This window comes from Pseudonaja textilis, chromosome 1, assembly GCF_049901715.1.
Source record: "Pseudonaja textilis isolate UNSWEBS1 chromosome 1, rPseTex1.2, whole genome shotgun sequence".
Classification (NCBI taxonomy): Eukaryota; Metazoa; Chordata; class Lepidosauria; order Squamata; family Elapidae; genus Pseudonaja; species Pseudonaja textilis.
Window position 1 is genome coordinate 57,591,710 of NC_141990.1, and position 27,633 is coordinate 57,619,342.

General features: G+C 37.8%; 1 protein-coding gene and 1 long non-coding RNA gene across 6 annotated transcripts in view; one reads left to right on the top strand and one right to left on the bottom strand.

The window, feature by feature from the left end:
* Positions 1-27,633, bottom strand: part of DAAM2 (dishevelled associated activator of morphogenesis 2) — a 216,832-nt gene that overhangs the window by 129,504 nt on the left and 59,695 nt on the right. The gene's annotated exons all lie outside the window — the stretch shown is intronic.
* Positions 731-6,847, top strand: LOC148127628 (uncharacterized). The gene is made up of 4 exons (XR_015740977.1): positions 731-846; positions 1,046-1,088; positions 5,723-5,808; positions 6,466-6,847. It is a non-coding gene; the product is annotated as an uncharacterized LOC148127628 (long non-coding RNA).

Sequence of the window (27,633 nt, forward strand, 5' to 3'; positions counted from 1 at the left end):
TTCTATATTGTTCACCATGATGAAAAAAAAATATTGAAGTATGTCATTTGTGAAAATTATTATTGACAAAAAATATCCTATTTAAAATTTCCTGTCAGGATAGTAAACATTGTTCAAGAGGGAGGGGTTTATTCAGGAACAAACAAACAAAGCAGAGCTGTCATATTTTATATTGCTAGGAAATTGTGTACCAAGATAACCATCAGGAATTCCCTATTGAAAACTGTGTTTACCTTATACCCAAGGCTTCTTCTGAACTGTTCTTGGCTTTGTGATTTTTTTTGTATATTTTTTACAAACATGTAGCAATTCCTTATAACGCCTTGATGTCTCATTTCCACCCTTCCTCAGCCTGTTATTTCCCATCCAGCTAAGTCAATAGGCTGGTCCAGGTCAGGCAGTAGAGTTTGGATTTCTGCCAGAAACCTTAATTATAGCAATGTCCTCTTCCTCTGACAGGGTGTACATGTTCATTTCAAAGTCACTTGGACTGGTGACCAAACACAACCAATTTAATGTAGTTGTATCTCCCCTTCCACAGCAAGCTTGATCAGAAAAAGTAGCTCCATATTAATTTACTCTGTAGCTCTGCTAAAAGTGACTGACATTTGTTTTACTTCCTCATCTCTTCCAATCAAATGGATGTCAGGTTTTTTTAAAAAAAAAATAGTCCTGATTTAGGAGAGCCAAATTGATGCAGTGGTTAAAGTATCACATGAGAAAGCAGGAAGCTATGAGCTCTAGTCTCATCTTAGGCATGAAGTTGGATGACCTTGGGTCAGTCCCTCTCTCTCAACCCTGGGAAGGAGACAACACTTGCCAAGAAAACTGCAGGGGTTTAGCTAGGTACTCTCCAAGAATTAAGACATAATTAAAAGGGGGAAAAGTCCTGGGTTAATCATTCTTACAAATAATTAGTTCCCATAGTGGCAATTATGCAAATGACCTATTGTCCCCAGGTTTGCCAGCCTAATTAGAGAGTGCATGGGTGTATGTATAACATCTTGTTGTCTGCTGTCAAACATGTGCAATTTCCTTCCCACAGAAGACCAGAGGCGAAGAACACAATGAGAACAGGATTGACCAATGTAAGTAGACATTTGCATCTAAGGTTTTTCTCTCTCTGAGAGCCACACTGGCATGGAAATTGGGGTGGGGCTCTCAATACACTACATCTTCTAAATGCCAGATCCCTTTGTGCAAATAATGGATTAAAAAGTCTGCTTGAAGTTTGGGCCAGTTTAGCTACTCTCCAGCACTCCTGATCTTTGTTTTAAAATAAAGCCTATATAATGATTCCCTAGTTCAGAAATACAAAATATTTTAATATCTTCTTCTTTGTTGCCTCCTGTTCAAAAAGAAGCATCCAAAAATGTACTTTTAAGACATCAGAGAGCTGCTTAGGAAATGGTTTTGTTTGTAAAAGAGGCGTGCTACTCTTTGTGTCTATTCTCAGAAGCTGATTCACTAAATTGAATGGAATTTATTCCCAGAGAAACATGAGAAAATTTGTGGAGTTCATGAGCATCTAATGTCACCCATGCATCTAGTCAATATTGTGGTTATTTAATTGTTGCCAAATTTCATGAAAACTTGAAATTTCAAAGTTGGAAACTTACTTAGAAACAGCATCTGATAAATTGTGAGAAACCTGTCAAAAAAGACTTACAGAACCCATTTAGGGTCAAAGCCTTAACCCATCTGCAATATTAAAATCATACTTAAAGAGTTAGCTTGTTAAATATTATTATTCTTGGGTGAAGGGGACATGATGGCTCAGCAATTAAAGAAGCTGAGATTGTCAACTAGAGAGCTGACAACCCAGATTCAAGACCTGAGCTTTGTGCAATGTGGCCATATGACCACAGAAATTGTCTTTGGGCAATGTTGGCTCCCTCTGCCAAGAAACAGAGATGAACACCACCCTCTAGAGTCGGACATGATTGGGCAGGGAAACCTTTACTTTTTCCTTGGACGAGGAGAATAGTAAAGATTAACAGATTTATCACAGCACAGTTTTATTTTTGCTCAAACTTTCACAGAGTAAGCATTACATTTACAGATGCATGAGAAACATACTTGTACTGAAGGAGAGGAGGAATATCTTATCTAAAATTACTTTAAAAATGGAATTGGGTACAAAATAGCATTGATTTTATTGTGCTCTTCTACCTATTAACTTCAAACTAAATGAAAGATTCTTGTTTTCTAATTTACTCCATTATGCTAGAAGAATCTCTTTTTAAAAATGTATGCTAGGTGTATACAATACCTAGATAAAACTCAGTATAACTGCATACCTCAATAACATAGTTGTAACAGGCATAGATGAGCAGCGTAAATGTAAAGTCAATCTACATTATTCCTAGATATGAGTAATTTCATGCTTTGGAAGGGACAGGTTTACAGATCCATTAATCTGAATAGTAGACACCAATTGCATATGGATATTGCTCTTTCTGCAGGGCTTATATAAGAAGAACGTAAGAAAAAAAAGGCAAGGAGTGCTATGATTTTTACACATGGAAAGACATTTATAAGGGCTTGGGAAATTAAGGCAATGTAGAAAGTTAGCACCCACCCCTCCTAGAAGAATGAAATATTTTGAGAAACATTTTAAAAGGCAGAATATTATATTTCCCCTAAAAGAGAAATGGAAATCTTAAGGGAGACAGAAACACAGAGCTTCAGCTCCCTGCTCCCAGCAGATATTTGGTGCCCATTAAGAAAGCCTATCTACAAAACAAAAGACCTTCAGCTCCAGGATAATGGGATTATCCTTCAGGGCAAAGCCATTTAGCCACAATTGCCAACAAGCCCCTTCACTGCATCAGCAAGCTTCAACCAAGCTTCATTCAGATAACCTTCAAAATTAGCTATGACCTTGACAGCAACCAATAGAATGCATGCTCTTGCTACAGGAACAGGAAGCTGAAGTTCAAATACAGAGAGGATATAAATAACCCTCACTCTCCACTCCATGTCATCAGCTGCTCAGAACCTCAAACCCACGTGGTCTTGTTCATCTATAAACCATTTCCAAGCAGCCTCCATGTTTCCAGTGTCTTTCTCCCTATTTGGAACTGAACCAGATGAATATTTCTTCCAACAGGAAGACACCAAGACACCACAAAGTTTGGTTTGCCCTTTACATATTTTAAAAGAGGAAGATCAGATGAAAATAATATATGTAGAGATAAGAAGACTACTCTTGTTTTAGTCCTGCTACAGGGACTGTAGCACACAATCAAAAACCAAAAGATTCCAGTTCTAGTCCCTGGTGTATCAATCATTACTAACCAAAAATAGTTAAAAGGTTCTCTGAGCTTGCTTGTTTTCTTACAGAGGTTACCTACTTTGGATAATGAAACATCTGCAAGAAAACAAGCAAGCTCAGAGAACACCAAACACCCCTCATTTCAACCCTGAGCTACAAATATACTCCTTTATTAGTAGTTAAAAGTTTATCTGAGCAAAGCTTGACTCCTGGTGAGAACATAAACATGCTCCTTTCTTGGCTAAAGTATGGAGGTGGTTTGCTACTGGCTTCTTCCAAGATGTTTTCTAACTTACTAATGTAGTGTACAATCCTGATGGTCTCCTACTCATATCCTAACCTGTCCTATCCCATTTAGCTTCCAAGACTAGATAATATTAGTAGTAGGTCCTACTTGCTGCTAAGATAAAGGATGGAGTCTGCTTGGTTTATCTTCCAAGAACATTGATGTCCAGATTATGGATGGAAAGTAACTGCATTTTTACCCACCTCCTCCTACAAAGAGATAATATTAAGTGGGTTAGCTATTTCTACAGCAATTTCTATGTCATGGGTTGATTGCTGTTAGTTGACCTTTATGTGACAAGCTATGAACAGGATCACAATTACTTCTTCAGCATTTCAGAGCTTAGTGCTGAGAGAAGTCCAAAGGTATGCTCTTAAGAGAAAAAAAAAACATCAATGCAAACGTCTCACTTAACACAATAAACTTAATAGCTAGGGTACTTGGGAATTTCTGGGATTCCCAATGTGGAATCAACTTTGCATTCCCACTGGAAATCAAAATGTTATAGAAAGGTCAAGCACAATATTTCAATGCACTGTTTTCCTTTTCATTCTGCCTTTTGCAGCCATTAAATGTGGGTTTAATGACTCTGCAACCTCAGTACTACGCAAGCAGATCTGGATTCTGAGGCAGCAATTTAGCATCAGTGTTGAACCTTTAACCTAAAACGTCTTGATGAATAATTGCTAGCTGGCAGAAGTTCTATCTGATAAGGGCTGCGTATATATATTTAAATAACATTCAGATCAAAAAGTGCTGTTTTCTGGGCAAATTAAATGGCAGGCAGTAAGTCATGTGAGCCTTAATATGTATCTAGAAATAAAAGCTGCTCCTTTTTGTGAGATTTATTTCCCCCTCCTCTCACACACACACAAAAAACATGCAGGAATAATCCCAATACCCCGTTACAATTGTCTATATGCAATGCACTGTTATATTTTCTTCTATATGTCTTGCAAACTTAAATGATAGCGCAGATAAGAACATGATTAACATCTTTACACCTCTGGTCAAAATTTCCAGGCACCAGTGTCAAAACCTCCAGACACCAGTGTATCTCATTAGAACCTACAAAACAATAAAAGAGCAAATTGGGAACACTACTCAAATTAGGAACACTACTTGTCCTGAACCAAAGGCCTGAGGAAAGAGTCACGTGTTAATCAACTTTGTATAGGTCTCAAGGGTTGGGCTCAACCATATGTTGGGGAAAAGGTCATTCCAAAGGGCAGAGATGACTGTCTGAGGCATGACTTTTGCGTCCCACAAGATGACATTGTTTTAATCCCACATACTCCAAAAAGGATAGGCAGGATCCCTTGGGTCTAGGTGGGCTGACAAATAAACCAATCTAATGCCATGTAAAGATTTATAGCTGGCAATCAGCAGTATAAATTACACTGCAAAGCAGGTGCTGTTCATAGAGTAGAGGTTTCACAGGGCCTTAACAAGAAATGTCCCGAACTACCCACATTGCTGGGTCTGAACTAACTACACTTTCTAAAGAGTCTTCAAGGGCAGTCCCACATGGAGCATGCTGCACAGACATAATTAATGATAGCTACATAAACATGACCCAAGCTAGATGGAAGCCCCTAGTTAGTCTTCTCTTAAGAAAGTTGTTTTATATTTAGAGGATACATAAGTCATAATAGGTGGCAGCACCTAGACAATCCTGGCTGATCTGACATAGTTCAGCAAGGCTAAACCTGGTTAGTATTTGAATGGAAAACCACCAGGAAATTACAAAGCTGTATGGCAGGCAGGAAAAAAACATACTGGAAGAATAAAAACTCAGTAGTAACTCATTTCCACATTGTTGCCAAGAAAATTGACACTCATTCCCACATTGTAACTCATTTCCACATTGTTGTCAAGAAAATTATATGGCATGTTGAAGAAGATTCTTGGAGCTAAGTTTGATTTGCAGGAATGGTAACTTTTGATATTTCAGGACTCAGTACTCAACTGAGAAGTTTCTATCAAAAACACCTACATAGCCTTTGCAACTTGAAATCTGAGAGTTGAAGTCCAGAAATCTTCAAGTTGCTAAGATTGAAAAACCTATGAGTTCTCTTGTCTGTCATACTCATTCTTAGTTCAGCATGTCATAGACCCAAACACAGTGTTAAGTTTGCCTTTCTTTTTGCAATCATTAGTGAAAAGACAACAACCAAAGACTTCCCTCAAGACATAGCAACAAAGGAATATACAAAACGTATGATGGATAAACAAGGAAACAAAGGTGAGCCAACTCTCAAAACCTCAACTAATCCAGGATACACTTTACTTCCCAAAGTCAGAAGGACAAATGAGCAGCATAGGAAAGTATGTGGATACTTAAGACAATCACTTTTCCTGCTCTATGGAAAATAAGTGTTATTAAACGTCCAATAACTTAGGCAGCTTGAAATGTCCGGGGTACAGGGCTGATTTTTTTAATCATAGTTTTTAAAACAACGATTTTATCTGTGGTTTATTTAAATGGCTTTTTAAATATTGCTATGTCACATCAGCTCTATTGTGTGAGTTTATTAAGTGGTCAGGGTAGAAGTAGCACAAATAAATTCTGTGGAGAAAACAAAATGTCACATTTGATTTCTAAATGCTCAGAAGTTTCCTGTGAAAATTCTAAAAATACTCACAGCCTAATTGTAATAATAGGGGCAAAATGTAACTCTGGGGTTTTGTTGCATTGGAAGGGAGGCCCCATCAGAAAGAGCTGGCCAGAGACTGAAGAATGGTAATGACCTATTGTTGGGCTTTGCTCCAATAGTTTTGCAGCTGATAAATATTAGAAGAGGCATCAGATAAGCTTACTACATGATTTAATAACTGCATCAGTTCAGCAGCTATGTCAGCAGATGTCCAGCCTAGTAAATCTACTTATTGCTTCTAAAAGGTCAGCAGCAGCTGAATGAGACAGCAAATGGGGGAATGTGACAAAGATGTAGAACACCGGATGATTTAAAAACAGAATATGATTCAAACAATGGTTCAGAATCATTCGAAGATCTCAAAAACCATTGTGTCCAATCCTGCCAGTTCCAAATAGCCACTGCTGCAGCATTAGGTGGCCAAATTGCCACTTAGAAACTTCTCACAAAAGAACATTCACAATGCATGAGACAAACTGTTCCAACATTCAACAACTCATCACCTCAGGAAGCTCTGTTGAAAGTAGATGGAGTTCCAACCATCAAATTATGCTCTTCAAGAAGCAACAGCATGGTATTTTCCAGGTGGATAAACTGCCCTCTGTTTCTTCCTACAATAATAAACTAATGGCCACTTGACAAAACTTTGCAAAAAGAATTTTACTTCTCTTTTTTAATTTCACTGCTTGAGGTGGAGCAATTAAATTGAGTCAGATTAGGTTATCTTCCTGTTCCAACATTTAGCTGTAAAGTGATCATGAATCTCTATGTGTTAAAACCAATGATTTAGAGCAGTGGTTCTCAACCTTTTCTTCACCACCCTTTAAATAACTTTTGTGGCCCCTGACTATGTTCATGGATCCCCAAGACTTAACTCAAGATTTAAATCATAACATTTTTTCAAACCTTCACAGACTCTCTGTGACGACATTGCAGCCCCTCTGAGATCCTCAGAGCACAGGCTGAGAACCACTGGTTAAGAGCATTTCTTCTGGGGTAATAAAATAAAACACAATTTGATCTATAATGCATATCTTCATATCACCTCTCAGCCAAACATAGCCAACTCCTTCAATAATTCCTCTAATGGGCAATGATAGAAACCTTTGGTTCCAGACTGTATAATTCGACAGAATGAATGATATCTGATCACAGAAAAACTTACTGCATTGTTGTTTTGCTACTAAAACTATTGAAATGGTAAACTGTAAGCGGACAAATCCACTTCTAGTTGCATCTTTTTTAAAGCCCATAGGTTTATGTGCCAGGGGTTTGGTTTAGAGAGCATGTTTTGCCACATAATTAATTAACAAGGTCATCAATGGCACCTTTTTAGGATTTTTGTTTAGTATAATTTGTTCTTTAAAATTAGGCATCTATGGAAAACGGAATGCCAGATAGAATAAAGATAAGGATACTATAGCAGGCAGGCAGGCAGACTTATCTATCTATCTATCTATCTATCTATCTATCTATCTATCTATCTATCTATCTATCTATCTATCTACTGTGATTTCAAAGCTAAGGAACAGACCCTCTGTATTGATTAATATTTTTTGCTTCTCTGTCAGCCATATAGAATTTCCATGTACTCTCCACTGACGAAAACTTATTAAGAGATGACAAAGGACTACCAATTCCATTTTCAGCAGTCCAGTCCTAGTCTACTCTGATACATTAATCTTAAGAGTAAATAGAAGTAAGAGAACAGCTGAACAGGGAAAAAAGGCATTGGAATGCCTCTAGAAACCTAATAAAACATCTCTTCGTCTGGGACCTTGGAACTCTGTTGGGTCCAAAATTTGAAACCAGATGTATACAGTATTAATGTCCAACACACAACAAGATTAGCAAAAAGGGTATCCACCCTCCCAGGCATGTTGTATACACTGCATTCAGCAACTTGCTTAATTAATTTACTGTGTGAGAGACAAGAAATGGAAGCAATTTCCTGCTTAGAGGCCTTTATCTTCCCAAATATTTAATAGTTTATGTAAGACACGCTGAGTCGACAAATGCTATGCAAAGGAAGCAACAAAAAGCTAGTATACTGACATTTTATACTATCATGATTTCCTCTGTTTTGTAACCTGGTAATAAAAGGCTAATACTTTTCACCATTGCCAAGTCAATTTTGCTCTAATTTAACTCAGATTGGAAATATTTATTAACATAATAATGCTTGGACAACTCTAGGACTTGTTTTTAAAAGCAGTTTAAGTATAGATTAATATATCCTGCTCTTCTCCATAACGTAATAGTTCTGGTTTGGGAATTAATCATAAGCAAAACCATAAGGTGAATTAAGGTTCTCAGCAGCTTAGCCCTTGAAATTGCTTTGAGTATCAGGAATCTCTTCTGGAATATTAACCCAGTGGAAAAATGCATTTCTTCAGAGCATGAAAAAGATAATGGTTTTCTCTTTCTGCAAATTATAAGGGATACTTCCAAGGCGTTATTGTTTCTATACCCCACTGCGGTAGCAGATTTTGGCTACCAACCTTTTAAAATCTAAATACTTTTTGCCTTAACAAAAACACAACCATTCAGAACCTTTAAATATTCCCCATCTTAGAATAGAATAGAATAGAATAGAATAGAATAGAATAGAATAGAATAGAATAGAATAGAATAGAATTCTTTATTGGCCAAGTGTGATTGGACACACAAGGAATTTGTCTTGGTGTAAATACTCTCAGTATACATAAAGAAAAGGTTCATTCGTTAAGAATCAAGAATCATAATGTACAACACTTAATGATAGTCATAGGGTATAATCAGCAATCAAATCATACTAGGAAACAGTCAATATAAATCGTAAGGATACAAGCGACAAAGTTACAGTTCTACAATCAAAAGTGGGAGGGGATGGGTGATAAGGAGTGATGACAAGATTTAACAGTAATAGTAGTGTACACTTTGTAAACAGTGTACACTTTGAATAGGGTTGAGGGAATTATTTGTTTAGCAGAGTGATGGCTTTCCGGAAAAAACTGTTCTTGTGTCTAGTTGTTCTCGTGTGCAGTGCTCTATAGCGTTGTTTTGAAGGAAGGAGTTGAAACAGTTTATGTCCGGGATGTGAGGGGTCTGTAAATATTTTCACAGCCCTCTTTTTGACTTGTGCAGTACACAGGTCCTCAATTGAAGGTAGGTGGGTAGTAATTGTTTTTTCTGCAATCCTAATTATCTTCTGAAGTCTGTGTCTGTCCTGTGGGGTTGCAGAACCAAACCAGACAGTTATAGAGGTGCAGATGATAGACTCAATAATTCCTCTGTAGAACTGTATTAGCAGCTCCTTGGGCAGTTTGAGCTTTCTGAGTTGGTGCAGAAAGAACATTCTTTGTTGTGCTTTTTTGATGATGTTTTTGATGTTAGGTGTCCATTTTAGGTCATGTGATATAGTAGAAACTAGAAATTTGAAGGTCTCTGCTGTTGATACGGTGTTGTCTAGTACTGTAAGAGGTGGTAGTATGGGAGGGTTTCTTCTAAAGTCCACCACCATTTCTACAGTTTTGAGTGTGTTCAGTTCCAGATCATTCCAGTTATACCATGAGGCAAGTTGTACAACCTCCTGTCCGTATGCAGATTCATTGTTGTCTCGAATGAGACCAATCACTGTTGTGTCATCAACAAACTTCAGTATTTTAACAGATGGATCATTTGAGATGCAGTCATTGGTATATAGGGAGAAGAGAAGTGGAGATAGCACACAGCCTTGGGGGCCCCCTGTGCTAATTGTACAAGTATCGGATGTGATTCCGCCTAGCTTCACCTGCTGCTTCCTGTTAGGAAGCTTATGATCCACTTACAAGTGTGTTCAGGTCCCGCTAGTTGGTTTAATTTACTTAGAAGGGTGTCTGGAATGATGGTATTGAATGCTGAACTGAAGTCTACAAAGAGGACCCTTGCGTAGGTATTTGGAGATTCATGGTGTTGTAGGATGTAATGCAGATTCATGTTAACAGCATCATCTGTTGATCTATTTGCTCGGTATGCAAACTGCATGGGATCTAACAGCAGATCCGTGATGGTTTTCAGGTAGGACAGCACAAGCCTTTCAACAATTTTCATAACTACAGATGTTAGAGCAACTGGTCTGTAGTCATTCAGTTCCTTGATGGAGGGCTTCTTTGGCACTGGGATGATGGTAGAACGTTTGAAGCAGGAAAGAATATAGCACATCTCTAGTGATCTATTGAAGATTCGGGTGAAGATGGGGGGCCAATTGGTCAGCACAGACTTTTAAGCAAGAAGGCCCTGGTGCTTTTCCTGGCTTCTGTGTAATAGATCTTGCACTTCTTTTTCTGTGATCACCAGTGGTTGTGAGCCCAATGGATTGGGGCCAGTTGTAGGAGGCTTGGCTGTTGTTGGTGTGTTTGAGATGTGGGTTGTGGAGATAGGTGGCTGTAGTTTCTTTTCAAACCTGCAATAAAACACATTCAGGTCATCTGCTAGTTGTTGATTTCCTTCTGCCTGGGAAGGAGGTTTGCTGAAGCCAGTGATGTTTTTAAGAGTTTTCCACATGTTTGCTGGTTCATTTGTTGAGAATTGATTCTTTAACTTTTCAGAGTAGCTTCTTTTTGCTGTTCTGATCTCTCTTGTTAATATGTTTCTGGCCTGGTTGTACAACAATCTGTCACCTTTTCTGTAGGCTTCCTCTTTGGAACGACGTAGCTGCTTAAGTTTAGCTGTGAACCAAGGTTTATTGTTACTATATATTTGCAGGTTCCTTGTTGGTACACATAAGTCTTCGCAGAAGCTAACATATGATGTTACAGTATCTGTGAGCTCTTCTAGGTCTGCAGAGGCATCTTCAAAAACATTCCAGTCAGTGCAATCAAGGCAGGCCTGGAGTTTCAGCTTTGTCTCATCCAACCAAGTCTTCACTGATTTAATTGTTGGTTTAATGGTTTTGGGTTCTTTCAAAATCAGTATCCCAAAGTTGTCCCATTTAGATTTTTTGCAGTGAATGTAGTGGAATAAACATTGGGAAGTTGAAATATTTCATATGCAAGATTCAGACTACAGAAGCCTAGGCAATTTTCATTTCCTTTTTCCTTCCAACATTTCACTTATTTTTTTGCAAGACATCAATAATGGGACATTCTCTTAAATTCTGCTAGAAGAAACTGATTGCATATCCAACTGTTTCTATGTTCATGTAAAACGGGGGGTGAGGGGAGAGAACAAATCAACCTTAGCTTCTTTTTACACACATACACTCAACTCTCTGAATTTGTTTTTTGTTTTTGTTTTTCTGATTTTACTAATCTCTACAAGCATGGCCACTTATGGTGAAGAAATCAGGGTTGGTTTTTTTTCATTCGTATTTCAAACCTTCCACTTTTGGCTATTTAACTGAAATGAAGGAAGTTGTCCCAATGGGCTATTGCGTCACTGTAGGAAAAATTAAAATATTCCATATGCACTCAGGATAATTTAAATAAGAGAGTCTGCAGTCTGTTGTAAGGTAGATTTCATACAAACATACCTGGGAAGAGATCATTGCTATACACTTATAGCAATAGCAAAAGCAATACCATTTAGATTTATATACTGCTTCACAGTGCTTTATAGCCCTCTCTAAGTGGTTTATAGTGTCAGCATATTGACCCCAACAATCTGGGTCATTATCTTTGGAAGGATGGAAGGCTGAGTCAACCCTGAGCCAGTGAAACGAACTGCCAAATTTCTGGCAGTCGGCAGTATTAGCCTGCAGTACTGCATTTAACCACTGCACACCACAGCTAAGGAAACAGTAGTCTGTTCCTTCTGCAAGAAACCCTTGCTGGATCCTATTGTTCTGGTCAGCTTTCAACTAGTTCCCAACCTTTTCTTTGTAGAAAAGGTTGTTGAGAAGAGGATAACTCCACAATTCCAGGGGATCCTGGAGGAATTGGATTATCTATTTTATTTGAGGGACTCTTAAATTACCTTTGCTCACCCCCATCAAATCAGGTAGAAGTGACTGCTGCAGGTTCCCAGAGTTAGGGAACTACAATTGGTAGACCCAAGAAGATGTCTTGGCACCTACCTTATGAAACATTCTCCTCCCCCAAAGTGAGGTCAACTCCATTCCTATTTATTTTCCAGAAGTCCTCTGAAGACCTGACTATGTCATTGGGCCTGGTGGTTCCAAGGGACTGGGGAAATTTTGTGGTGGCTCCTTTGTTAATGTAATCTCTTGTGTTGCCTTATGCTTCTTAAACTCTTTAATAATAACTGGTTGTTTACGTGTTTGTTGCTTTGTATCTATGCTGTACACCAGCCAGAGTCGCTTTATGTGATATGGATGGCCATATAAATTTGATTTTTTTTTTCCCTTCCCTTGCTTCGGGGTGGGGTTTGGGCGACTGAATGCAACTGAGCATTTACTTGCCAGATGTCCTTCCTGATGCCTATGTGGAGTTCACAGCAGATATTTTCTCTTTTGTGCCCTGATAGAGCAATATATGTCACTGCTTAGGAATGAACTCTCATCCTTCTGAATGGGAGGAGAGCGTCTTCACCTCTAGGCCACCATGTCACTCCAATCGTATAAATTTGATAAACAAATAAAATAAAGTCTGCCCACTATAAAACTATCATGTAAGATATTCCAAAATTATGCTAAGAAGTGATAGGTACAGATATTCATGGACATCTAACACCAGCTAACTTTTACCACTCTCAAAGGTAAATTCCAGGCTTCTCAATTGAATCATGCCTAGCATGTCACAGGGTTGTTGTTGTTTTTTTTACAAAAACATATTTTCATTCATCGTCCTGCCTCTCTGCCAGAATTATATCACCGCAAACCATTTGGCATAGCAGTACAACAATAAAGCTTTTTACATTCTTAATGTGTCAAGTGACTGAAATGTCGGGATTTCTTAATTTTCACAACAGAAACTAATGTTACTGTTATCACTATTACTGCCAATACAGGAAATCCCACAGTGTTTTATACTGAGGATTGGGTGCATAGTCCAGTTACACATTAATAAGAAGCATTCAGGCCTCATATATTAAATATGCCTTTCTGAATCATTTATTTTACTCTGTTAGTGTTCTTTGCCTCAGTGAACGGAATACCACCATGGTGCCACAAATGGGTAACCAAAGCTTTGGGGAAGCCCAGAGGTATTGGAATTCCTGCTTTCAGATGTGAAAATAATTGTGTCAAAAAGAACGGTGTGAAAAATTAGATGCAACCTTCATGTTCATTCAAGCCTTTCCACTGACTGCCAGCACAGGCATCTCTGGCATCTTGCCTGTGGGCTGGGTTTTCTCTCATCTGTCATTGAACAGTATGTCATTTAATAGCACGTGCTGTGTAAGGAAGAGTGAAAAAAGATACAGCAACCTAAATGCTCCCTTTCTATGGGAAAATGTCACATCCACTTGACCTAAAGCATGTATAACACTTTTGATACCTAGAACGATGATTGCAAGTGCATGCCATAGATGTTTGTAATATATGCAGAGTGTGTATTTTTGGTTTTTCAATCCCCGTTGCGATTTGTTCTATGGCTGGCTATACTCAGCATTGGTCAAATATTTTTAAGACAGCTGTCTCAACCTGGTGCCTATCAGATGTGTTAGACTACAACTGCCATTGGAGAAATGTAGTCCAGCACTCTTAGAAGCCATGAGGTTGGGTGGAAGAGATGGCTTTAAAGAAATAGAAATGAAATAGTGGGGACATGGGGAAGGGGAAAAGGGAGAGATAATCTGATAAGTTTAATTATATTGTAATATAAAAATAGGAGAACCAGCTTGAGAAGAATGTTTCAAGGATAATTTCTGTACAACCAACTTCCTTACAATGAATGTTAAAATGCTTTAAAATATAAAGTTATTAAAAAGCTATAGAAGCTGAGTGGGGGAGAAGTGTATCAGTACTTCTAAAAAGTGTCAAAACCCCAACAGCTCATCATAAAAGCAAAGCAAACTTCTACTTTTTCCGTGTAATCCCATTCTTTTTTGATTGTCAATTCATCAAGAGAGAGTACTTTTCTCATATCAAATCAAGAGCTCTATACAGCCTTAACAGGAAGTAAAGGTATCTGCTTTGATAGCTTCATTTCAAAAGTCATGCCTCCATTCTAAGAAATTCTTGGAAATGTAGTGTGGGAGTCTGAAAATTCTACCATAATGAGAATTCCTTAAAAGTAAAGATGTTGACTGAACCTTCATCAAGCAAGAATCACATGCAAGTGAGATGGGTGGTCTATAGGGGGCGTGCATAAGCGCACCAACATGCCTACCGTCCCTGTCTTATTGTTTATTTTTTTTATTTTTCTTATATGTATCCATGTATTCATAACTATGTTTTTACTTATACCTATTATCTTGTAAGCAATTGACAAAAATAAATAAATAAATAAAATAATAAAAAATATAGTCAATCAATTAATCAGTCCTAGGTGTCAGCACTCTACAACATACCGTGGCCATTATTCTTTGCCTTAATGCTTGGGAGTGTTTACAAATAATGGACTAATTCCTTTTAATAACAATAGCAAGATAAGGTCCATATTGAAATGTTAAAAGAAAGAGTAAAGATATTACATGAAACTCTGCCAGCACAAGATACTATTTATAGTAACCAATTCAACTAATAAGCATCATTTTTATAAATACATAAAAAAAACCAGACATGAATTAACTGGCTAATAGCTGCCTAATCATAATAGTTTCCTTTGCTACACATTTTTCCTTCCATTGTATCATCTGTGCTTTAATGGGGAAACAAGGAGGAGAAATTAAGTAAGATTTCTCTCCAATAGAGATTGAATTTCATTTTAAATTTCCTTAATAACTGGAACACCTCAGAAAGAGAAGAGACCAAACACATGGACTTCAAAGCAAGTTGCACTGCCCAGAGAAGGACAAAATCATCAGCTATCCCCAAATCCTGAAACTTTATCATCTGTGTGACCTTGGTTGCAAATGCCCAATTGCCAAACTCATATATGAATTAAGTTTAAAAAAAATAGCAATACACCTTGTCATCTAACTAACTTCTTGATATTCTGCCAGTTAAAGGATTCTCTGTCAAATCTTGCTTCTGAGGAAGAAGATGAAAATATGGACAACACAGAACCATGTAATATTTGTATATTTCATTAATCTTACCAGAGTAGAAAAGAACTTGAACTACCAACCTTTTCACTCAGTTCCAAGGAGGTGGTGAACTTGAAAGCTGTCTCTGTTAAATTAGGATGCTGCTGCTTCCCGATTTAGGGGTGAACATGAATTTTGGGGTGCAAATTCTTTCAAGGCCAAAAGCAAAAACACAGTTTTTGCAAATAAGCAACAGACACACAGCTTTTAAATGAAAATAATTATTACCTCTGTTTTTGCCACTCTAAAGAAGGAAAACAGAAAACATTGTGATGATGCAAGCCCTCCAGAGACGGGTGGGACAGCAAATTAATTAAGAGACAATGCGTTGTCATTTTCTGTACATGCATGTTTCTAACCTAGCACCCTCCCTCTTCCCACAAGAACACAACTGAACAATTTTTCTACCACAAAAAAGCTACAGCCTTAGAAAAAAAAAAGCCCTGCTCTCCAAAATACTAAATACCATTTCTAATGTCCAAATGCATTGTCTGGAGAAAAAGTGAAAAAGAAATACCTGGGAGACAAGAAAGGAAGCAAATTATTTGGTAGGGAAGAAAGGAGAAAGAACGTCTGGATGTCAGATTGTTAAAAGATGGAAGCAAGATAGAAACTGGAAACAGCCATATGGTTTTGATGAGGTCGTTTTCAGGAGAAGCAGACAGCTAAGCAACATGGAGCCAGATGTGACAGCTAAGCTCAGCTTCTCTGGGATAGAAGTGAGGGAGAGTATAATTCTCAGTTAAGAGAGATGGCCATGTCTTAAGGAGGTGATAATTCATTGCATGCTCGAGCAACCATCTCTGGACCCAATGATACTGGATAATATTCATCCAGTCTTCCCTTCTGAGGGAAAGTTATAGAGAAGGTGTTTAGAATATAATATCATTTATATTCTGTTATTTTTGTTCAGTGACCAATACACTGATTTTGATTTGAACAGAAACTTCACTTACTTATTTTTGTCACCTTCCATCCTGTCAATATTATAGGAGATTAAAGAGATAAAAAATTGGAGCACAGAGTTCTATCAAGGTACACCACCTTGATTTTCTGAAAGAAAGGCAAGATATAAATCATATATATATGGATCTTTGGTTGTTTGAGTTTTCTCCCGCATAAGATTCGAGGTATCTAGGCAACGTTTCGATGAAGTCTCATTCATCATCTTCAGGCTTCTGTCTTCGGCTCTGTGCTTCTCACTCTGAAACGTTGCCTAGATACCTCGAATCTTACGCGGGAGAAAACCCGAACAACCAAAGATCCACATACAAATACCCGCGAGAACCTCAGAAAACATATATATAGATTTTCCCCATCATGGACAAGATGTTTATAGCATTTATTAGTGGTAGTTCTAACAGCCTAGTAGTTAAAACAAGTTTTTTTCCTAACACTTAACACTTTCCCTATTAACTCTTCCCCATTATAGGAATTCCTTTTATTTCTGTAAATGATTCTGCATTTCATTTATCTTCACAGCATTTTAATACAGTTTTGCCATTTGACTGTATCTTTTTACCAACTGTATACTGCTCAAAAAGCTTCTATGATTTCTCAGTAAGAAAGCACAATAATCATATTAAAACATCTGGAGCCAATCAAGGGAAAAACAATTAGAGGCAATTTGTAATAGGAAAGCAACTGGGGAGGTACATAAAGCCCCATCTCTCTTCCATTGAACATCACCGCACACAGTCACAAAGCTGCATCTTTTTAAAAAGCCACACTTAAATTTCATAGTATTTATTGCAGATGCGCGCTCTGAAAATGTATTTTATCATAATTGGTTTTATTTAAAATTATTTATATTTAATATGGAATTAATATATTTATATTTTTGTTTATGATAATAATATAATTACATAATGCATACAATGTATTTTCCGTTGCTGAACTGCCTTGAGAAGTTCATATGGTTTTGAAAGCTGGCTAAGAAATGGATTAAATAAATTTAATTTATGGCATTTTAGTGAACATTTAGTGAACATGAACAGACAAGTCTTATGAACAAAAACTACCCTGCGGGAGCCAGTCAGAGGACCTACTAACCTAGCATTCTACTTCTAAAAGTTGTACCTAATATCTTTGAAAAACTGTTCAAAAACAGAACATTAAAACATTAAAAGGTCCCTCCCTCTGCATCTAAATTTCAAATGACATGGAGAGGTAAAACATACAGAAAATGGACAGATGTGGACAAACCTCTCAGCTTATCCATATGGCTCCTTCTCTGAACTCTGTATATTGTATTGTACTAAGATTTGCAAAGGGGTCATCAGTAGATTAACTCATTTTCAAACTTTTTCCCCACTGGGAATTTTAATCAGTCAGCTTGTACATTCATTTTGCAAAAGCTGCTTATGAAACCTCAGCAAACTTTCACCCACAATGTATAAAGGTCTTTAGAAGTGCTTCTATAATTTGGGGCCCTGCAGTAAGACTTGCAAATACTCTCTTAATCCCCACATAGTTAATCTTCCCATATGCGGCTGAAAGGCTACAAATGGCTACATGAGACAGCAGAAGGGAAAGAGATGGAGACAGGGATAGGAGGAGAATGCCTTTTTATTTATAGCCCCTCAAAACAAAACTCATCAGTGGAAAACATTCTGAAATCATCATCATCAAGTTTTTATAAGAGTCCTAAGAAAAACTATTCTAAATGCAATACATGAACAAAACCAGATGGCTACCCACAAGCTCAAAATCTAAGCATCTGTTCAAGTTCACCGCTGGCAGATACCAGATTCCTTCTTCCAAGGAAGAATTTTCTAGAAATTCTCCAGGTGGGTGGTTTCTTCTGACTCTTACACTTAGCAGAATACCAGTAAATTGGGTCTGTCATCCTCAGAAGGTATTATTCTTTCCCATATGGATCTCTTCATGATGTCCTTTTAGATCAGCATTTTTTTCAAACTTGGCAACTTTAAGATGCATGGACTTCAATTCCCAGAATTTCCCAGCTAGAAAACATTGTTTAGATAATCCAAACCCACCATACAGCCAAAATCATTCTGTTGTGCCATAAAAAATTACCCCACTAACCCTTTCCCCGATATTTATTTTTGTTAGCACCAATGATTCACCAAATAATTCAGATATATTTCCAGGCTCTCCACTTTATTAACTTTAGCAGCAGAAGGCTACCATTTTCTAGGATAAAGGTAGGAAATATTTAGATGGCCAGAAACAGCTTTTAATATTTTAGCAAAGGCAGTGATCAAAAGAGGTAAAGCTACATACCTAAACACACAAGTTTCAAGTTAGTTTTCTAGTTCTGGCACATTGTATAGTGAAAGGACTTTGTTGTTGTTTAAATACATTCAGTTTAGTCTAGAGCTCACATAAAAGTTGTTCCCACCTCAGAATTGCAGTAAACATGATTCTCACTTTGTGCAACAGAAAACCAGAGAAGCAGAGAGAATAAATTTGGAGAATACACATGGTCATTTCTGCATTCTTTTCTTATAAGGATTGCTTTCTTCTACACCAGTAGTTTTCTAATTCTTATCTATTACATACACAGAGAGACTGACAGACCAAAAACAAAACAAAACCCAGTAAGAGATAATCTAGCATTTTTATTCTGTAAGTGTGCCTTAGTATCTACCACACTATTCCCATGCAAACGAGACAAATGGCTCACACTTCTGATAGCTTAACTGTACTATGACCATTTTCAAATCTGATGGGTTTTCTCAGAGGCCATCCAGCACAAATATGCAAATAATATTTATTTTTGTTAGCGCCAATGATTCACCAAATAATTCAGATATATTTCCAGGGTCTCCACTTTATTAACTTTAGCAGCATATTGTCTATGTTTAGACCAGTAGTCCAATTCATGTGATAGGGAGACACTTCAAAAACCATTCCCCAGCTCTGATTATTGGTATATTGAAGATGAATTTTGGTAGCCATCTCCATCAAAAGATCTGCGTGTAAAACAAAATAAGGTTATGATTTCCACTTAATAATAATGATGAGGTGATCTTTAACACCATCAAACAACACCTACAGTATCTATCTCAGGGCCTTAGAAAGGACTTAATAGTAGATAAAAATGACTGTGTGACCAGCCATCATCATCTTCATCATACATTGGAATATCTGCAAGAAATACCATTTGCCTACAAGCAAAAACTGGGGGAATCATAAAATAGATGAAGTAATAGAAAATGAAGCAACTAATCTCTAGGATTTTAGAATTCATACAGACAGGCACCTGCTACATAACACCCCAGACTTAACAACTGATGGAAGTAAAGATTTTTTTAAAAAGGTCTGGATGCTGGAGTTTGGCAGTACCTGGAGATAGCAGAAAAGAAGGGAAAGATCTGGAGAATATTACAGAATATGAACAGCGCAAATAGAAATAGAATGACTGTGGCAAAAGCAAGCAAAGATAGTGCTACTAGTAATAGGCACCTTAGGTGCAATCCAGAAGCAATTGGATCACACTTGAACATGAAATGCATTGACAATTGCAAAAGGCAGCTGTATTTGGAACAGCTTGCTTAAATCTTGTGATGGTATCTTTAACATTATTAAACAACAGCAACTGCCTATCTGAAGTCCTAGGGAAGGACATACCAAATCTAGTCTAAATTTCTGGCTGACTATGCAGCCAACCATAAAGTATAGGTAATTGTTGTGGCAATACAGGGGATTGAATTGAAGATCACAAAGAATCAAGTTCTGAAAATAGAAACTGAAATATTGTGGCATAAAGCAGATGTGGTGGTCCCAGTTGTTATTGGCACAAATCTTGGACGGCACCTAGAAAATCTGTGTACTGACAAATTTCCATCTGTCAATTATAGGTAGTCCTCAACTAAAGTTCCTCCCCCTCCCCATTTAGCAATTATTCAAAGTTACAACAGACGTATCTTAGGGCTACTTATAATCAGATTTCAAAGTCCTGATGCACTTAACAACATGGTCACAATTAGAGTTGTTTGTAGCATCCTGTGATCGTGTATAGATCAGTTTTAAGAGAAACCAGCAGTTACTTCTGCTTTTCAGCAAAACTGTATCCACAGTCCATTGTGTCAACCTTGAAGCTGACCTGGCCAAAGCCATTTTGGAGCTACAGTGCTGCCACACTGGAGCGAGGTATAGGGAGTGGGTATTAGAAATCGCTGGGGTTGTGAGGTCAAAATAAAATACTTTCTCTTGGGAACCAAGGACGTTCTCACACCTGGCTGGAAGAAAGAGGAGTGATGTCACCAGACCAGCAGATGCTGCCTTGATTGGACCATGTGACTGACTGACTGGGGTTGAGGGAAATTTTTTTACTTTTAAATAGGTCGAAACCAAGAGACCCTTCAGAGTTGGTTTTCACCAGACATGTGCCAATATGATATTTCCAATAAAGCTATTCTTTGAGGAATTCACCTACCTCGGAGTTCATGCTTGCAATGGATCTATTACTTAGAACTAGTTCATTTAATGACCACATTTGCTTAATTACTGCCACAAAAAGACAATAAAAATAAAAAAACCATCATGGCTTATGACTTATGACTAAAGGCACTATTATGGTTCTTAAGTTGAGGACTACATGTATAAAAGACCACACTGCTGAGATCCATTATAACACCCTAAGACCTAGGTTCTTGGGAAGAACTTGATCAGTATAAAGGTCAACATCTAAAAAACTGGGATCTGTCATTGTTGTGTGTATAATAACATGGGTCAGCCCCAACTGCTGATATAACATCTGCTACAGCACCAAATCAGTGAAAAAAGCATGGCACAAAAACTTAAATAATACTGCACCAACAGGATGTTAGAAACCGGGTCTATGCATTACAGCATCCCCATGGTCACGTGATCAAAATTCAGATGCTTGGCAATTGACTCCTATTTGTGACAGTTGTAGTGTCCCAGTGTCATGCCCTTGTTAGAGAGGAGGAACAGCTGACAGGGAGTGGAGATGTGGCTCCGGAGATTGTGGAGGAGGCTGGGGAAGGGCAGAGGCCGGCTGGCCAGTCAGACCCATCCCCATCCAAGCCGGCTGCACAATCCTATTCAACGCTGTTTGGGCTTAAGCAGACATTTGCCTCAGAAATGAGAGGCATGCCTGAGGGCTTGAGAGCGAGCTGCTCTTCATACATGTGTGGAAAAGGCCTGGCTCACCAGGCTCATCCCACTGAGCAGGATGGTAAAACATCTTATTGGTCAGCAGAAACTGAATCGTGGTTTGTTTCATTACGATCTCCCCACCTCTCCAAGCCTCATTAATAAAGTGGCCTTTTGCACAATCACAGTCCTCTATTACTAAGAAACACTAAGCTCAGAAAGCATATCAGATGTACGCTGGCCCTAAATATACACACATTTTCTCTCCAAGCAGCTCTGTTACAGCAGTTGCCCAGCTCTGTTGTAGGCACGCACTTTTCAACCCCACCTTGCCCGTTGTAATCCTATCACCATAGCAACCCTTTCTGCAACATCACCACAGGAGCCATCCAAGGGACAGCAATGCAAATATAGGTAAATAAGTCAAATGTGGGTAAAATAAGCTAAGGAATTCCCTCTTAGTTTCAGGCAGACTACAGGTAGTCCTCGACATACAGTTCATTTAGTGACCATTCAAAGTTACAACAGTGCTGAAAAAACTGACGGCCATTTTTCATACTTACGACCGTTGTAGCATCCCCGTACATGATCAAAATTCAGATGCTTGTCAACTGACTCATATTTATGATGGTTGTATTGTCCTTGGGTCAAGTGATCCCCTTCATGTGACCTTCTGACAAGCAAAGTCAATGGGAAAGCCAGATTCACTTAACAACCGTGTTAATAACTTAACAACTGCAGTGATTCACTTAACAACTGTGGCAAGAAAGGTCATAAATTGTGGCAAAACTTATTTAATATATGTGAGTGACATAAATTTTGGACTTAAATGTGGTTGTAAGTCAAGGACTGCCTGTACAGGAAGTCCTCAACTTACAACAGTTCACCGAGTGACCATTCGAAGTTACTATGGCACTGAAAAAAAGTAACGTGATCATTTTTCACACTTATGACCATCACAGCATCCTCATGGTCACCTGATTTACATTTGGATGTTTGACAACTGCCTCGCATTTATGGCGGCTGCAGTGTCCCTTGGCCATGTGATTATCTTTTTGCTAACTTTCTGACAATCAAAGTTAATGGGGAAACCAGATTCACTTAACAATGGTGTTATTCATTTAACAAGTGATTCACTTAACAAATGTGGCAAACAAGATGGTGGAAATGCAGGAAAAAGGATTGTACATACTACCTTATGTGGTGGTCCTGTACAGAATCCCAAAAATATTGGCTGAGAATCAAAAAATGGTTGGAAGAAATTACAAATGAACAAATTGAATTAAAACCAGAATTGTTCCTACTAGGGATATTTAGGGGAAAATATGCTAAAAATGTTAAATATATAATCTTACATATACTGACTGTGGCTAGATTGGCCTATGCTCAGTGTTGAAAACAACCTTTCACTCCACCAGAGGAATTGATAATTCAAAAGATAATGAGTTTTGCAGAAATGGATTAATTCACCTTAGCTTTAAAAGATAAAGAGTTATCAGAATATTATAAGATTTGTGATTATTGGTATGAATGGGTGGATCGAAGATAGACTATATGGAAAACAGTATTGGAATATAAGCAGTAGTTGCAATTAATATATATTCGTACAAGATATCACTGTAAATATTGTACAAAATAATGTTGCAAACAGAAAACCACAATCCGTCATTGTTGACATTTTTTAATCTTTTTATTTGTGTTGTTTGCCTTGCTTTTAATTGATAAAATCAATAAAGTTTATTTTTAAAAAAACAAATGTGGCAAGAAGAGACTTAAAAGGAGGCAAAACTCACTTAACAAATTTTCACTTAGCAGCATAAATTTTGAGTTCAATTATTGTCATAAATTGAGGACGATCTGTATTATCCAAGGCAGTTCAATTTCCACATTCCAGTGTTGGCCTGTTATCATTCAAAGTAACGCGAAGGCACACAAGTCCTAGCTTCAGCTCCAGGCATCTGACCTTGGAACAAATGCAGAGAAAGGGTTCTAACTTTCAGGGAAGTGTAGTCTATCTAGTTATCGTTGAAGCTGGGTGTTAAAAGACAGGCTTGTTTCCTACAACTGTTTTCACACCTGATGTGTTTTGAAAAAATATAGAAGAAAAAAGGAAGGTGATCATATCCTCCTTTAGTAGTTGGGAGTTCTAATTAGAAAAAAAATAAAGAAGACATCGCGGATGATAACAGAAGCAGCACAACACCTATAATGTGTTTAATTCTCTCAAATGTGGATCAAATTCAACCTCTATCCAAGGATAAACACTGAATGTTCTGTAGTACTTTGGCTGCATCTATGAAGCAGTTCATTTCTACAATAATGGGTTTATTTCACCACCAAGTGCACATCTTAATCTGAAAGGGGGTCTTCATGTTACATATAAATTAAGAAGACTATGTTTTTTTTTATCTGACCAATGAAACCATTTATTCCATTCACTCACCTTTAGGGTATGGTCAATGATTGTGGGAAAATACTCTAATCTCAGTATCTGCATGGAAATTGCATCTCCTTGAATGCTTACGCAGATACTGTGAAAGAAACACATTCAGCTGTACTTCTGAAGCATTATTAAAACATATTAAAGCAATGCCACTCCATTAAGGAGACTAGCTAGCATTTCCCTGTGGTTCTTCTCCCATGTCTTATGTTTTGCCTCCTTATGACTTTTTCATGCTGAAATTACTGAATATCAAAGTTCAGTTAAGTTTAATAATATGAGTTTTTCCTTTTCTTCCTTAATTATCTTACAGATAACAGATAATCAGAGTTGGAAGGGACCTTATAGGGCATCTAGTCCAACACCCCCCCAAGGGGGAGACCTTACACCATTTTTGACAGATGGCAGTCCAGTCTCTTCTTGAAGGTCTCAAATGATGGCGCTTCCACAACTTCCGAGGGCAAGCTGTTCCATTGGTTGATTGTTCTCACTGTCAGAAAGTTTCTCCTTGTTTCCAGGTTAAATCTCTCCTTGTTCAGTTTCCATCCATTATTCCTTGTCTGGCCTAGAGGCGCTTTAGAAAATAGCTTGACCCCTATCTCTCTGTGGCAGCCCCTCAAATATTGGAAGACTGCTATCATGTCTCCCCTAGATCTTCCCATAGTTTACCACAAGCATCCAGCACAAACAACTTTATCAGGTAGACTCTGAATACTATAGTTATGCTGGAATCCTACAAGAAAACAACTCTACAGTACAAGTAGTCCTCAACTTATGACCATAATTGAGCCCCAAATTTATGTTGCTAAGTGAGACAGTTAAGTTAATTTTGCCCCATTTTGCAACTTTTCTTGCCACAATTGTTAAATGAATTACTGCAGTTGTTACGTTAGTAGCACGGTTAAGTAAATCCAGCTTCCTCATTGACTTTGCTTAGTCAGGAGGTTGCAAAAGGTGATGACATAATCCTGGGACACTGCAACCGTCCTAAATGTGAGTCAATTGCCAAGCTTCTGAATTTTGATTACATGACCATGGGAATGCTGCAATGGTTGTCATAAATAAATACAGTGCTGTTGTAACTTTGAAAACTCACTGAATGAACTGTTGTAAATCGAGGGCTCCCTGTAATCTTATCTGTTTATTTATTTATTTATTTCATTTGTATAGCCACCCATCTCAGCAAGCGACTCTGAGCAGTGAACAATCTTAAAATAAGAAATGTTTAGAGAGCAAAGGTAGGCCCAAATCCTAAACAGTATAGCAACTAGGTTCACATACTGTAGAAAGCAATCGCTCCATTAATCTTAGTGCTGTTGGCTGGGTAATATACTGAGCCATAATCCCTAGTTTATAGGACTAGAGGTTATCATACAGCCAAATCCCTTGCTCAAAGTAAGATCATTAAAGCATGTTTGACAGATGACTCTCAAACCTTTTGTTGAAACCTCTAGCAAAAACTCAGAACATCATGTGGCAGACTGTTCAACTGGCTGACAACCTCTACAGTCAAGATATTCCTTCTGATATCTAACCTAAACATCCTTACTTGTGGTTTTAATGCATTGGTGCTGGTCCTGATTTCTAGAGCCATAGAGAATAAGTCCGTTCTTTTTGTTCTTTTTGTAGCAATCCTCAGATATTTGGAAACTGCTATTGTATCTCAACAGCTAGTTAGGTATAATTGTTAAGGCAACATGTTGGAAGCCCTTCCTTCAAAGAATTTGTATAGCCTTATGTCATCTCTCCATGAGCCTGACCACTCTATTTTTTCCCTCAACCAATGTTAAGCCATGGTTAGTGTAATCTGTGATCCAAACCATTATGTGAATATGGCAGATACACTGGATAAATATCATCTTGTCAAGTAACTCCTCCTTCTCCTTATTGACTGTGCAGGCAGTGAGCATCTCTACCTCAGTGTTAGGTTTACCCCAGGGGTGGGATTCAAAAATTTTACTACCGGTTCTGTGGGCGTGGTGGGGTGTAGTAGGCATGGCGTGGCATGGCTTGGTAGGCATGTCAGAGGAAGGATACTGTAAAATCTCCATTCCCTCCCCACCCCACTAACCTGATTTCCAGTTCTGTTCTCCTGTGCAGGGCAACAAAAGAAGACCCAGCCAATCAGCTGGGACTGGGGAGGCAGAGAATAGATGGGGGCGGGACCAGTCAGAGGTGGTATTTGCCAGTTCTCCAAACTATTCAAAATTTCTGCTACCGGTTTTGCAGAACTGGTCAGAACCTGCTGAATACCACCTCTGGTTTGCCCTGTTGACTTATAAAACAAGTCAGAAAATTTTGGGTTCAAATATGCAAATTGATACAAAGAATTTTAAAGACTAAGATTCAACTGAAAGCAGAACTTTTCTTGGTTGGGATTAATGGAAGTCAACTAGAAAAGGATCAGAAAAGACTATTTTTATAAGATTACTGCTACAAGGCTACAATATGCACAAAAATGGAACGACTCTGATATTCCCGAAATGGAGGCATGGTTAATGAAAATGATGGAAGTAGCACAGATGGCAGAATCAGCCTGTTTGCTTAGGGAAGGATCAAATGTTGCATTTATTAGTGACTGGAACTCCATGATTTTTTCTGAAGAAAGAAAAAAAATGAAATTGTGATAAAGAGTTGCTTATGGCAGCCTATGGAAAAGGGAAATTATAATGTAATCTTAAAAGTAAAATATAAATGCATTTATATCCACTGTCAAAGAGATTAGAAGCTGCTTATTTTTTCTCTTCCTATTTTCCTTTTTAGGCAATATTCCTTTTCATATTCTTTTATTCTTTTCTAATATTGGCATTGCTTTTATTGTGTTAAAAAAAAATCTTCAATAAAATGTTGTGTGTTGTGCAGAGCTGCAGCTGATTCTGTGCAAATTTTGCTGGAGGTTTCAGATTCTTGCAACTCCTTTCCATAAGCACTTGTGGGCAGCTATTTTAATTTCTAATTCAAAATATTTTTAATTTCCATTAATGAGGCCACAATGCTCTTTGTTACATAGCATTTAGACTATTTTTTGTTTAAAAAAAGAATTTGCATCAGCAGGCTATGTGATTTGTGATTTGTTCCTTCCCTCCCCCTTCCCTTTTTTTATTTAGTCAGTTTTATAAAGCAAAGTCAGGCAAAGTCTTATATTTAAATGCCTGGCTGTCATTTCCATTTTACTTTCAATTCCATTTTACTTTATATGGTTACAAGGAACAGAGTATTTCCCACATTTGTAGGGAGTTAGCAATGCGGAAACTGTAATTGCCTCAGTCTCTTGCAAAACCTTATTATAAAGTTAATTCAGAACATTTCTTGAGAGCCCATATTATCTTGTCATTTGTGCCATGTATTTACCTGTGGTTTCTTTCATCTCTGGTTTCCATTGTTACACCCTTCTTTTTCTGCCATTGCTGCATGTCGGGATGAGGAGGTAACAATAGAAACAGGAGTCCTTGCAAAACTAGACAGATGGGCAATAGTACCACTGGTAGAACAGTACAAAACTATGAGGTTAAGTATGGACTTTTGGCGTACATTTACAATCACGCACCCTTCAATGTCTTCAATTCCACTCCAGGGAAAGTCCTCCATGCTTTGTTTTCCCTTTGTAACTGCATAGTAACTACATAGCTAAAAAGGCATTAAGAGTTGTTAACCTAATCTTACGCAGCTTTTTCTCTGGTAATATTACACTACTAACTAGAGCATACAAAACATTTGCTAGACAAATACTTGAATACAGCTCATCAGTCTGGAACCCACATTACGTATCTGATATTAA